The sequence below is a fragment of the Alligator sinensis genome, unplaced genomic scaffold (assembly GCF_000455745.1).
Source record: "Alligator sinensis unplaced genomic scaffold, ASM45574v1 scaffold54_1, whole genome shotgun sequence".
Classification (NCBI taxonomy): Eukaryota; Metazoa; Chordata; order Crocodylia; family Alligatoridae; genus Alligator; species Alligator sinensis.
Window position 1 is genome coordinate 886229 of NW_005841962.1, and position 14258 is coordinate 900486.

At 41.4% G+C, this 14258-nt stretch overlaps 1 protein-coding gene across 2 annotated transcripts in view; it reads right to left on the bottom strand.

Annotated features, from left to right (window-relative positions):
• The window catches only part of CPNE4 (copine 4), a 350544-nt gene that overhangs the window by 334838 nt on the left and 1448 nt on the right, over nucleotides 1-14258 (bottom strand). Inside the window, exon 1 of one of the 2 annotated variants that reach the window (XM_006020620.3) lies at nucleotides 14106-14252. The exons of the other annotated variant lie outside the window; for it this stretch is intronic. The gene's annotated coding sequence lies outside the window, so the exon portion shown is untranslated. Of the gene's footprint in view, nucleotides 1-14105; nucleotides 14253-14258 lie in introns of those variants that run through there. 2 annotated transcript variants of the gene reach the window in all.

Genomic DNA, 14258 nt, shown 5'->3' on the forward strand with positions numbered 1-14258 from the left:
GTATTTTCCACCCCCGTGTACCCGGTCTACCGGCCACAGCCTGTGTACGCACAAAGACGGGCCCCCGGCTCGCCCCGGCTTGCACATGGCGACCCAGATGGGATCGGGAGAGAGCTCGCACATGGCGATCCAGGCGGGATCGGGAGAGGGCCCGCACAGTAGCCAGCAGGGCAAACAATACTCTGGCATGCATCAACCAATGAATGCATCTCAAGCAAAACCAAGGAAACAATTCTTCTGCTTTACTCAGCATTGGTGAGACTGCAGCTGGAGTACTGCATCCAGTTCTGGGTGCAGCACTTCAACAAGGATGTGGAAAAGCTTGAGAGAGTCCAGAGAAGGGCCACCTGTATGACCAGAGACTTGCAAGGCAAGCCATTCGAGGAAAGGCGGAGGGACTTGGGTCTCTTCAGCTTAAAACAGAGAAGGCTCAGTGAGGACTTGGGAGCAGCTTACCACTATATTGGGGAATACATCAAGAGCTTGGTGAGCAACTGTTCACCAGGGCACCCTTGGAGAAAACCAGGAGTAATGGCTACAAACTTCTGGAAGACTGTTTCAGGCTTAACACTAGGAAAAACTTCTTCATGGTTAGGGTGTCCAGACTATGGAATAAACTCCCTCCCTACCTTGGAAATCTTCAAGAGGAGACTGGGTGGCCACTTTGCTGGAGTCACCTGACCCCAGCTGTCTTTCCTGCCTAGTGCAGGGGAGCTGGACCCGATGATCTTGTGAGGTCCCTTCCAGTCCTTATACGTACACTGACTTTGATTCCACAGAGGCATCGATCTGAACTTCCACCTTACTTTGTCTCACTGAGATCTGATCTGTTTATCATTTTTAGTATAGATACACATACCCATTTACAAGTTAAAAAAAAAAACAACTTAAAGTTTTCAGCTACTAGGAAAAAGATCAGTTACATCAGAATCAGTATACACCAATTTTTTTGTGGTATAACTTGCACCATCATTGAGCCAAGAAAACTATGATCAATAAAAGATTATTTCAAACCAAAGTTTCCTGGTGACAGCTTCAGGAACAATTTTAGGGCAACTCTCACTCTCGACAGTCCATCTCTCTCTAAAGCTATCGGAGACTGACCCTTATGGCAAACCTTAGAGATTTTTGTACTGTGGCACTTTCCCTGTTAAAAGAGTAGCTCATGTTTTTGCAGAGGAGTTCAGAAGATAGGTCGTACTTCATTTGATCATCTACATCTTCTTTCCTTACCCCTTTAACCAGAGAACGACTGAAATCCTGAAAAAAAAAAAAACCCCACACTTTCCCTCAAAACGCCAATCTAGTCACTGGGTAGCAAAAATAAAATTAGTGCCTTTCCGAGAATGAATACCTGACAGCATCATAGGTGGTGGTGGCAAATGGATACAACAGCATTGAATAATTATTCATCTGCTAAATGAGCTGTTAAATAAAAACTACCTCCACAATAAAGCATTACAATAGACATTAAAAAGTTGCACTCCAACAGACACTTATTAAGCAAACAAACTTTATAGTAACTACTTATGCACAGTGAAATATGTTCTACCTAAGAGGGCAAGAAAAACACAAGTCATATAGAAATCCACTTTTTTCTAATTATAAATAAATATGTTTATTAGGACACATGGCACCACTGTCACTTGCATAAAGCATGCTTCATCTTTGTATAGATATACACCATGAGCCAGATTAACAGCTCTTTACTCTGCAAATATTCCCATTAGGAACCAGTAGTAAGATACTACTGAACACAAGTAAGGCTGGCAGGACCAGACCCTGTTATGTTACTAGAAAGTTAATGAAGAACATAGAATAGGACAAGGATTCGATAAATTAACGTTGCAAGTTATAACATGTATAAACAAAAATTTCTTCTATCTGCCCAGCAAAATAAATCAGAATGCAAAAAACAATCCAATCAAAGCACATTAATAGTGGAACATTCGGACGAAAAAGGTTTCCAGTATTAACTCAAATTACTTTTACATTTTTTTGTCCATCAACCTCCCTTGCATTTATTGATAACCTAGAGTATAAAATAAATCTCTTAATTCATTTTGCTTTTAAATACTTGAAAGTATTTTAAAAGGCATTTGTACAGTACTACTAATCAGTCTGACACTCTGGATGAATACATATTTTTTAAAAAAGAGAAAAGAAAGAAACAGCCTGCCTGAAAAACAAGACAACAAATCCAACTGAGGTCATGCAAAAATAATAAAGGAAACCTGCCATTAAAAAACTGTAACTTGACATGAGAAGAAACAGTATATTGTTTTGCTACAATGACTTAAAAATCATGGGCGACGGGGGGGGGGGAAAAAGCGGAAGGGGGGGGGGGGGGGGGGGGGGGGGGACACGGACTTCTTGCATCTATTTATGATAAAAGTTTTCATAAAGAATTTCAGAAATTATTTAGGCAGGCGCTGCAGTAAATTGATAAGTTCCAAGAACAAATCTGGCAACAGTGGTCTTACTAAAGGGCAGTACTGGCTTTACCACACTTAGTGATTTTTTTCTTTAAAGTACCTTCAAGATAGCAGTCTGTGAGAAAGGTATATTCATTTTATTCTAAAAATAAATAAGATGACAGATGTTTCAACAGCCTGAGCAATAGTAGTTATCCAGTTGTTATTTCAGCCAGTGTCCACAGCTTTTTTCAGTGGCATCTCTTAGATAGTCTCTTTCCTTATTCATGAGCAGTCAAGATGTCATTCATGTCCCATTTTACCTGTCTTCAGCCAGAAAACTGGGCATAACTTTCTCTTCAAAAATGTCAAATGAATTTCTTATCACAGATCTGCAACAGCCCCTTTTCAATGGCAAAAATAAAATACTTTCCGTTAGCTAAAAATATAACAACAAAAGCTCACAGAAAAGTATAAAACAGTAATCAGTTAAGCCACTGTTTGTTTCAACAGCAAAGACCACACTGATTTTACCTAAATTGTCTGTTACCTCTTCTGATTTTTTCCAGAAGAATACTGAACCCTCTACTGTCCAGTACAGTGCAAAAACTCCTGTTGAAGATAAATGTGCCCATGTATAAAGGGTTAAACACAATTCTAAGTTAGGCCCACTGAATCATTTACAAATAAAAGGTTAGACTGATTTTTTCTAGTACTCAGAATGGGAGAACTCCCAGCGCAAGTACAGTCAGCTAAAGCTTTGCTTTGACTTCAGTAGTGCCATGATTTCACACACCAACATTTCAATCTCATTTGGATGAAGTTCTAACTCTCAGAGACTTCTTAGTGCGTGGCATTTCCTGAAAAGTTCCAGGAATTCTAAACCATTCTTTGTTTATTGCTATTGCAGAACTCTCTTGTATTTACCGTATGTCTCCCTCCCCATTTCTCAGTCCAGTCTCCATTTACCTATTACATAACAAAGCAATATAGAGTACTAAACCAAACAAAACCACATCCTTCTCCGCACCCTACAATTACAACCACGATGTCACCTACATCCCTGGCTAACATCTTAAGTTTTAATCCTTTCCCTCTCTTTTTCATTGGCTTTTGTTTGTGTTTCAGTTGCGTCTCAAAAGGGCTTCTATCCAGAAACGTAATGAAACTAGTGTTTAAATGTGGAACTGGACGCGGGCCTATCTACATGGATCACAAACAATAAAAAAAAAATTACATGATTATCCCTTTAGCGCGCGCGCGCACACACACACACACACACACACAATGTGCCTCACTTTTTTTTTTTTTGCAAAAGTTTATATATTGGCTGAAATTATTTCCATCATACCGACTCCTTTCCAGCAAAAAATTTACAACAAAATTTATGAAAATAAAATTTACAAAAGAAGTTATTTTCTTTTGATCCTTTAAAAATATGGCAATTAGCACGGCAATTCAAGTCAGAATGACTGAAAGCAGAACTGATGGCTCAGACAAGCTAGGCAAGTACAGTAAACTTACACAAAAAGCAGTAAGTCCCTTCCAATGTCTCCCTTCTATTCCTAAAGAGAGAGTAGAAAAGAGAGATGCTACAGCAACTTCTACACATAATTACCTGCTCATTCAACACCTGTCTAAGGCCAGCTCACATTCGTATGGTTGTTTCCAATACATTATACCTTATTTGTATTTTATGCATGCACAAAGTTACATAAAAGCAAGTTTAACACAGCAAAATAAACTGACTACAGCTGCTTCTATTGAGTGTGAGCCTGAAACATTAATCACAAGCTTAAACACTGTACAGACTTCACTAAAAAACACAAAAGGAACATACTCTTGCAAGCTACCAGACTGACTAACTTATTCTTCATAACAAAAGTCCCCTATTGTGAATTGTATCCTCGTTACACAATTATCACAGATACACACGTCCTATTTCCCTCGCTTTCTCTTCCCACCTGTTTTTCTTCATTTATAAGAAATTAGATTCTCTACAATGTAGATGAAGTCTTTGGTTGTCATGTAATGCTAAGCTTGGCTGGTTGACATCCTTGGCAAGATCCCTATATCACTTTTATCTGTTTCAGTGAACCATAATGATCCTATAAAATTTCCACTGTAAATTAACAACCAGCTCAAAGCATCTGCTAAATGTTTTTTATACTAATTATGCACAGAGGCAAAATTTGTCTTACAAATCAGCAAATTACATGTGCCCCCATCAACTGGCACATACAATGGTAATAAACAGCAGTTTTTCATAGTAATTAACAGAAGACGAAACACAAAACAGCTGTCTAAGTTATTTAAATGTATGTTAGATATGGGTTTGCCCACTTATGTATTATATCACAATGAAGCTGCAAAATATTTTGAATCCAAGTTTTTTGTTTCTCAGAGTTTCCAAGAAAATTACTAGAGTTGAAATTCTAGCTACTGCAACCCCAACTACTTACAGACATGTCAAAGCTATACATATGCAAAACATTATTTTACTACAACAATACAGTTTTGTGTCTTTCAAAATCTCAGTGCCTATCAAAATCTCACAGTTGCTCATCAACAGTGCTACTTTGGATTTCAACTGATATATTAATTCTCAGACGTCCTCACACATGATGAGCAAAAATGTTACTAAAAATGATCCTCCACTGACAACTCCGGATGTGGTAATATGGGATAGAAAATTAATAGAAACCATTTCAAATAGGACTAATAAATGGAAACTCATAGAAACCATTTCAAATAGGACTAATAAATAAGTTTCAAGCATCATGTATGTCTATGAGGTAGCCCAGCATACAATGGTCAGCCCTATGGCTTGGGAAAGAGACTCTGCACACTAGAAGTAACGTGTAATTTGTCCTGCTGCTTGACTGCTGTGAATCCAAATAATTATTAATAATTCACAGAAAGAAAACGGCAAGAGACAGCAGACTGAGGAAGTAAGCAAGGACGCTGCAGGTGACAGGGCAAGCAGGATCCATAACACATGAAAATCTCGCTTAAGCCTCAAAATTGAGGAAATGTTCTTATCTGGGCCACATTATCTGTTCAGCTAACCCCTAAAGGACTCTAATTAGTCTACCCTCAACTTGCATCGATGGTTGAGCTAGCCTTTAGTTTAGTTCCCTCGCCACTGGTGCATATCTTAGTCTTGCATAAGCTTTAACAGCCACACACCAGCCAGAGCACCATCCTGATTTCCCCATCCACCTCTGGTATCATAGAAGTAGGGAAGATGTCACCTTCCCTATTTCAGAAGGCCAGAGCTGGGAAGATGAAAGAGCAAAAAGCAAAAGTGAGAAGACAGAAGCAGAACAGAAAAAAGAGAAGAGGAGAGAAGGGGAGAAACAAGAGAAAGGAGAATTAAGGAGAAAGCAACAGATAGTCTCTTTTCCTGGCTAACCTGTATACTATTTGGCCAGGTAGGTCCAAGCAACACAGAACCACATCCATAGTTCTGCTGCCTGGCTGGACTAAAAAGTGGACCCAGCTGTGGCAACCTATACCAATTAACTGCTGAGAGCTGGGCATCAGGGCTAGGGACACACATTCAAAAAGCTGGAGTCTGAATTGATTCAATCTTTGCAGGTCAATCTAACCTGACTAGGCTAAACTGGTTTGAAACTGGACAGACATTCTCTCTGGACTGAGGAAATTCAGGCACATGCCTGCAGTGACTCAGGCTAGAAGCTGAGAGGTGCTAGAGCAGTCCTTCGTTCTGCAAGGAGCTGAGCTGAGCAGGGCATGGCCAGGCCCCAGCAGGACTCTCTTATTAGGGATGTCTGCCTGCAGGTCACAGGCTTTTCCCCAATGGCTGCTCAAGGGGTGAGAGTGTTGCCAGCCCCCAGCCCTGGGATAGCACTCTGAAAATCTCCGTATCATCAACAGATGCATACTCTGCACCCCGACCTTTGCCTCAATCTCCCTCCCTGCTTCCTCATACTGTCTGCAGCAAACTAACAGGTGAGTAAGCCAGCTGTTGGGGATGGGGGCTGATGATAGTTTTTATCACCCAACTAACAAAACAATAGCCTCTCTCCACATTACTTCAAACTTCTTAAACAGCTTACCAGCTGACCTGTTGATTAGCTCCAAAAGCTATAAATGGCCACTGTTTTCTCTGCCTAGCCCAGTGAAATTGGAGAGGGACACACACACACAGACCCCTCTCGGCATTAGCTAGCAGACCACATGCTGGCTACGGTCCATGCTGTGGCATTGAGGAGGAAAGGATCTCTGCTTAAGCAATGAGTGAGGGTGAGGAGGAGGAGGAGGAAGGGGGCATGGGGAAGCCAGCAGATCCTAAGATGTGTGCAAATCTGTGCCAAGCTCCAGCCAGGGGGCAGAGGGGAGAGGCCAGCCCTGCTGTGGAACACAGCCCCACCCAACCCAGAGAGCATGCTGGGATGCTGGGGGGAGTCTGATTTAACTTAAGCCAGCAAGGGGTCTGGGACAGACATTGCATAAACCAGTTTGAGCTAAATCAGTTAAGTCTGACACTATATTCAACCAGGTTTCTCTCAAACTGGTTTCAGCCATTTTCAAATGGGTTTATGTGCACTGAACATCTGTTCTGTTATAAGTTTAAACCAGTTTCTGATCACTTAAACTGGTTTGTGTGTAATGTCTGTCCCTAGCCCTCCTCTTCAAGTGACCATGCCAGCTATCTTGATAGCAGATGCAGTTCTGAAGAGGCCAACTAGCTTGTCTGAAGTGCATATTTGCTTCTTTCTTCAGGAGGCTACCACCCCACCCAAGACGCAGAAGACAAAGCAGGTAGGACAGGACCCAGCATGCATGGCCCCGTGTGCATGAAGCCTGTGACACAAAGCCTGGCAAGCTCACCTGTTATCTGTTTGGCAAACCCATTACCCCGCACCCAACCCAGGTGGCCTCTCCCCTTCTGATGTAAAGGAACTGCGTAACTGAGCTTGTCTTTCTCTACTCCCATTCCTAGCACCTGATGAAAGAGGTTGTTGCCTATGAAAGCTAGTGTCTCTCTGAACCAGCTGGTCTGCAAGGTGTCACCCTGCTCTCTAGAATGAATGGCCCGATTGGTTTCATGCAGTGCAACTGATCCCACTGGCACCCATGACCTTAGTGAATATGGATTCACTCTCCCACATTTCTCTGTAGAGGAAATGGCCTAGGAAATGGCTCTGACTCCTGCCCTAGAAGTTGGGCCTGTGCTGCCCAATCCAGACCAGCTGCAGGATGCTGTGGCTGCTCAGCTCTGTGCACATCCAGTACTAAGAAAGCACAGCCTAAGGCCAGGCAAAGGGATTCCCTATCTCCTGACAGGGAGCACACCTACCTGGCTGGCTGGACAGCACTGCAGCAGGGAGAATCCCTATACTCCCCATTACAGCATGCTCAGGTCAGCAGCACTACTTCGGCTGATATTCCAGCACCCTCTAGTGGCCAGCTGCTCCATCAGCATTCACTAAAGCCCCCTGCCTGAGTTCTCACTCCCTAATCTGTCAGGCTCTCTCTTCTTAAGAGAAAGTCCCTGCTTTGCCGCCTTCCCTCCACAGCTGATGTGCATTCAGCATATAGAGCATAACCGCTTGTTACATAGAAAAGGGGTTAGCTGCAACTTAATAGAACAAGTTTCAACCTGACCTATTTACTTCTAAGTCCTGAAGATGTGAAACTGTAAAAAAGAAGAGTTTATTATTTGGGGAGCATTTCCCTCTCCTGCTTTCTGTCTCTCTCACACGCACACATATATGCACCCCTTATATAACCTTTCTTTGGTCAACTGGGTTTTCTCTATTCAAACTTTTCCAGGGTATATATGGCTAATGTTTGAAACCAACGGACTGCATGCAGAAAAACCTGTTTCCCTCACATATTTTAAAATGGTATATGAAATGAACAGAATGACAGGCCACACAACAATTCAATACCCATCCTCTACCCCCCCACTTTTATTTATTTATTTTTTTTTTACATGAAACCTCACATTTAGCTTTACAACTATCACTAGGTATCAAACCAATAGTATGTATTATAACAAAAAGTATGAAGACTGAACTGAAACAATTCCTTCAGGTGACCAACAGCTCCCTGTAGTCTACTAAATCAGGTTTACTTACTTGTGTGGGATATTTTAGAGGTGATGCATAAAATTATTTTGTCTACTGAAATCAATAGAAGTGTTACCATTTACTTCAGCGGGGCCAGGAATACACAATATCAGTCACACTGAGAAACTGCAAAAACTGCAGTTAGATTTTATACTGTAACGTTTGAATTCACTTACAAAGCTGTGTTTCTATCTGTACTTCATTGTTGTGGCTCAGATCATCACCAGACACACCAAGGCATATGTGTTTACAGCCTTATGGTATAGTTGGCTACAGTGCAATATGGTTTATGGTTAAGGAGATTTACGGTTCTGGTTCAGCAAAGAACTTTGGTATGTAATTACATTCATGCTTATTCAGGATAGCACTGGAGTATGCATCTCATGTTAAGCATGTAGTTAAAATTGCCACTATTTTCTAAGACACAGATACTACTAAGAAGGCCAGTTGACCACATACCTAAATGCTGTCTTAAATAGGTACAACTTGATAAATGAGGGCTAAAAGATAAATCCAACTGCTTGTAGGATTAGCCCCTAAAATATAGCAAAGAACAAAACGTTATTTATTTTCAGCAGTTTGGGATAAGCATATAATCTACCAATAACTGAGTAGAAGTCCATTTAAATCTATTTTACTTTGCAAAAATAACCCATTAACAACAAATGATGTCAGCAAAGGGCACACCTGAACTGGTGCCGAACATTTTATCTACAAGTGTTGACAAAGATGCAGTGTTTTTTTCACTACTTCAGCGTGAGATCCCTTTCTTATTAACAGCGGGTTTTGCAATGAACAAAGTCTGTAAAAGAACAATAGTAATTTGATCCAACTTTAAAAGTTGGTACTTACATTTTTCTAGTGCAAAAGTGCAATGCTTGGATTGAGAATTTCAGACAGAAGTTAAGGAAAGTTCCAACAGCAACCAGAACTTAACCTTTTGCATCTCTACACCAATTCACCGTTATTGAATTCTGTATTTGCATGGAGAGTTGCCGCTAAACAGCCAGGCAGTCTGACACACAGCTGGAAACCAAACCCAAGTTTCTCAAGTCCAAAACCAGTGTGTGTACTACAGTATATGCTGCTGCCTTCTAAACTGGGATATTTATTCCTAAGCAATGGTTGTTTTGGGAATCACAACTCTGCACGCTGATTTATGCATTCAAGTTCTCAGCTCTAACAAAATCATTAATACAAAACTATTGAATCCAACTAACGATGAAATCAAATCATTTGTCTTTAAATTTTCATTATTCAGCATTGTTACTCTTAGGTGTGAAAGGAACTAGTACAGGGCAATAATTTCACTCATTTGCATATATAGACTAAAGCATGTTTGCTTGCTCTCCAAAATGCATATACCGGATATAATATATAGAATAGAAGCATCTAGGAAATTTTAATTACAAACCTTGTGGCTCGTATATTATGTATCATACTGGAAACGTATATGGGTTTGGTTCATTTATCACAGGCTGCCCCAAGCAGTCTATTCCAGACTGGACAGCCTAGTGGCTAGGAAACTAGTTTAGGATTTGAGAGACCGAAAGTCAGTTTCCTACTCCGTCCCAGATAGGACAGAGTCCCGAGTAATCTTGGGTAAATCAAATAGACTTTCTATGCCCCTTCCGTAAAATGCTAGCACTTCCCTATCTCAAGTGGGATTTTATGAAGCTAAAACAAAGTTAAAAATTGTTAGGCACTCATATGCTATAGTGATGAGAGCCTGGTAAACTCCTTCAATAAATACAGTCACAGATGTTTAATACAACTGGCAATTTCAAAGTAGATTACTTTTGCCTGTACATATCTTGAGCTCTGTGCATCTTGGAATATTGTAAAAAAGTTATCTGACCTCAGCTGCACTGATTTTCTGCCTAGGGCATTTGGATGCTTGATTTTCATTAATATCATTAATCCTCCATAATAAACTAACCACAGTATGGTACAATGGGAAACATTTGACCTCTACCCCAGAACAATTTCTGCCTAAAGGTGCAGACCAATAACCTTTGCAATTTTCTGCTAGTTAACTGAATTGCAAATATTCTTCATGTTCATATTAAAAGATCCATTCTTAATTTTACTAAGGTCTTTTCCTGAATAACTTGATGTATAAATTTGAAAGTAACACATCCATTGTTCTCTTATGGTCCCATTTCAGGAAAGTTTTTAAATATGTGGTTAAGGGAATTCTTATTCAGAACTGGAATAAAGAGAATCAAATATTCAAGTCCCAAGGATGGCTTTGAAGAACTTAGCCACAAAGCATATGTACATGATGAGATCCAAGTATCTTTACTGGACAACATGCTCAACTACGCTAAGTTGGCATTGCACCACTGCAATCAATAGTACATGAATGTAAACTAGCTCAAATTTACTATCAGCTTCATTAGTTCTAAGTCAAATTCTTTCCAATATAATAGACAGCTGCTTTATCAAGAAAGTATTTCAAGTCCACTGTAAGTTTGAAGTATTATAGTAAAGTTGGTTTGAGATTCACAGAGTGGGATACAATGATTTCTTCACATTTGAAGAATGTTAAATTGACCAGACCTTCCCACCCCAAAATTCCAAGAGGCAGGAATGAAGGGTTTTACCCTCAAAAGTTGGCAGCACCATAATAAGGGGTCTTATAATGAAAGCACCTCTCCAAACAAAGGCAAGATTTATGGGCAATATTTTTATCTTACATTTATTCTCAATTTTAAAATATTATTTTTACAGCAACAGAGTTCTAAAGCACCAGCAAATGACCATGATGTGCTGTGAAACTTACTGGACTCCATTCCTATGTGTTTACTATCGGGTATTTGAGTAATGCCACCAGAAACGTTGAAATAGTAAACTGACTAATCCTTTCCAGAACACGAACACAAATTTGGTGGTTGGAAGGTTTTTCTGCACTGGAACTCTAATATTTGGTGACAGTACAACTAGGAAAGTAACATCCTTTCTTTGTGTATTTGTTTATACAGAAATCTCACAATCAGGAAGTTCTCTGAGGCAGGAAGCATCTTTGTTTTTGTACACTACCTAGTACTAGCGGTTCCAGTCTCAGTTAGGTCTCCTAAACACAACTGCCATACAAATTACAAATACATATACATATGCATTTGACAATAACAGATATATGCAGATTACACACACACACACTCTCCCTCTCTGTCTCTTTCTAGGATGTTATGCTGCTGCCCTCACTACAGCACCTAATAATTTCTCTCTCAGTCAATACGGCCCCACTTCTTCCTCTCTCTGATAAATAATAAACTTCCTAATTTCTTTAGGTAAGAGTCTCACCCTTTCTCCAGTGTATAGGTTTAATTGTTTTAAATTGAGAGCTTAAAAGTACCGGTAGTTCTATTTCAATGCAGAAACTCAGCTGGGAATATGAGAAGTGGACCAGAAGGAAATTTATCTAGTTGAACTCCTACTGCATACCCAAAGCCATTTCTACAACAAACTGGACACTGTCCTGCATTCCTTAATAAAAGCAAAATTCCCTGTTGACCCCAGTAGGCACTTCAGATTGAATAAGGGCAGCAGAAACTACTGCTTTTTCTTTCCCTTTTATTGAAAAGGTTTATATTTGAGCTAGAAGAGCAGCAGATTATACAAAGCATGCAAAATCATAACAAGCGAGATTTGGAGCTTATCATATGTTCAAATCGACCACAAACAAAAATTACGTTTTCTCGCATACAAACTATAAAAAAAGGAAATGTGTACACAGAACAATTTAATAAATAACTGGCGTGTTTGCTTGGTGTGAGTTTTATAAAAGATCTAAAAGAAAAATGTGGACATGACAGTGGAAGATGCATGGCTCTTCAGATGAACTGAATTGATCTCATGCTAGCTAACAGATATTTTTAGACAATTTCAAACTCTTTTTCCTTCTTGAACTTGACTTTGAAAATAATCGCTTACACCACTGTAGGGAGCAGCCTCCAATTACAGAAGCTAATCAGAAAGGAAGTTATCTGAGCTAAAACTACAGCACTCTGAACTAACCAAAAGAGTGGATTCTCCCCTTTGGTTAGATGGATGGCTTTAAACTAAACTAGATTGCCCTATTTGAACGGGAAGGAAATTTTGGACCAAGGAGACAAAGTGTTCCTGTTAGCTTATGCCAAGCCAACTATTTAGTCAATCAAACTAAAATTTCACAAAATTATTTAAAGCTGGCAGCCCCAATGCCTTCTAGTCTGTACTAACAGCACAAGAAAAACCCAGCTGACAGTTCTCATGGTTCCTAATGCAATTCTTATTTCTAAACTCAAAGACTTGGGGGGGGGGGAAGTAATATGTTGGTTGACTTACTATTTCATTGTACTAGGGATGGTCCTGAGTGCTGCTGCTATTACGCATATGCAGCATGTACTAAATGCAACACATTATTTATGTATGAGCCTCAATAGCACCATAATATTTTATTCTAATATGAGCCACTATTCTGCACATTGACACACTTTATCTGCACCTCACTGAGAAGTGCAGGGATGGTCTGGGCAGGTAAGCAAAGCAAATCAAAGACCTGCAAATAGGGGTATGCACCTCCTCTACAACCTATCTGAAATAAGGAAAAGGAGAGGCTCATTAACCAAATCTTGCCATTCTTCAGGAAGGACTTTTGCCTTTGAGCTGCAAAAATCCTTTCATTTGGATTATGCTTCCTGCCCCACTGGAGAGCCTGTAATATAATCTGGCTGAGTTGGGTTTTCTTTTTGCAACCTGAGAGATGCTCTTATTGCACTCCAAGTACTTCCAGCATTTCTGGGGTCAACCTTGACTAGAACTGAACAAGCTGCTGTGGGGCCGGAGCCTGTGGAGCACCCCTCCACTTCATTTAAAGACTGGCCATGCAGATGGAGACATGGGAAGGGCTGGGACACACACACACACATGCACTCACACACACACACATTAATCACTCACACATGTGCACACACACGTATTGATCACGTGCATGCACACACACGTATTGATCACGTGCATGCACACACACATCGCTTGCGCATGCACGCACACACTTATTGATCACTCACACATATGCACACTAACACACATACTTATTGACCACCACATACACTTATCACTCACATGTGCACACACGTATTGATCATTCCCATGCACACACTTATCACTCACGTGCGCACACTTATTGATCACTCCCATGCGTGCGCACACCCATACTTATTGATCCAGCAAAGGATAAAACCAGTGCGTGGGCTGAAATAGGAATCTGCTCTCAACTATCTCAAGAGCAGGGAGAGAAAAGGCCGCGGCGGACCCCGCTTGCTCCTCTCCCCAGCACCCCAGCCAGGCTCTAACGAACAGTCCGCGGCTCCGGCGCCCACCCCGGGGTGCCAGGAGCAGGAGCCCGGCCCCGATAAGCCCGTTCCCAAACTCCAGAGCTGGACCGGGCAGAGGGACGAGGCGCCGACTCGCTGCCCAGCTGCTGAGCCGGGGAGACGCCTCCCTGCAGCCAACTCCAGCGGGTGACCCTCCCCCAACGAAACACCTGGTGAAAGTTCTTGGTCCCGCAGCAGCTGCCAGCGCCGGCGGCCGGGATCCTCCCTACCTGGTGCCGGGGAAGCGGAGACAGCGCTGAGCCGGGCTCGGGCTCGGTGCCGCTGTGGTGGCGGAGCGGGGCGGGCTGCCCCGGCTGGGCTCTTTAAATCCCTTCTTCCAGGCTGGGCTCCTCTAGAAGAGGCTGGCAGGGCAGGAGCGGGAG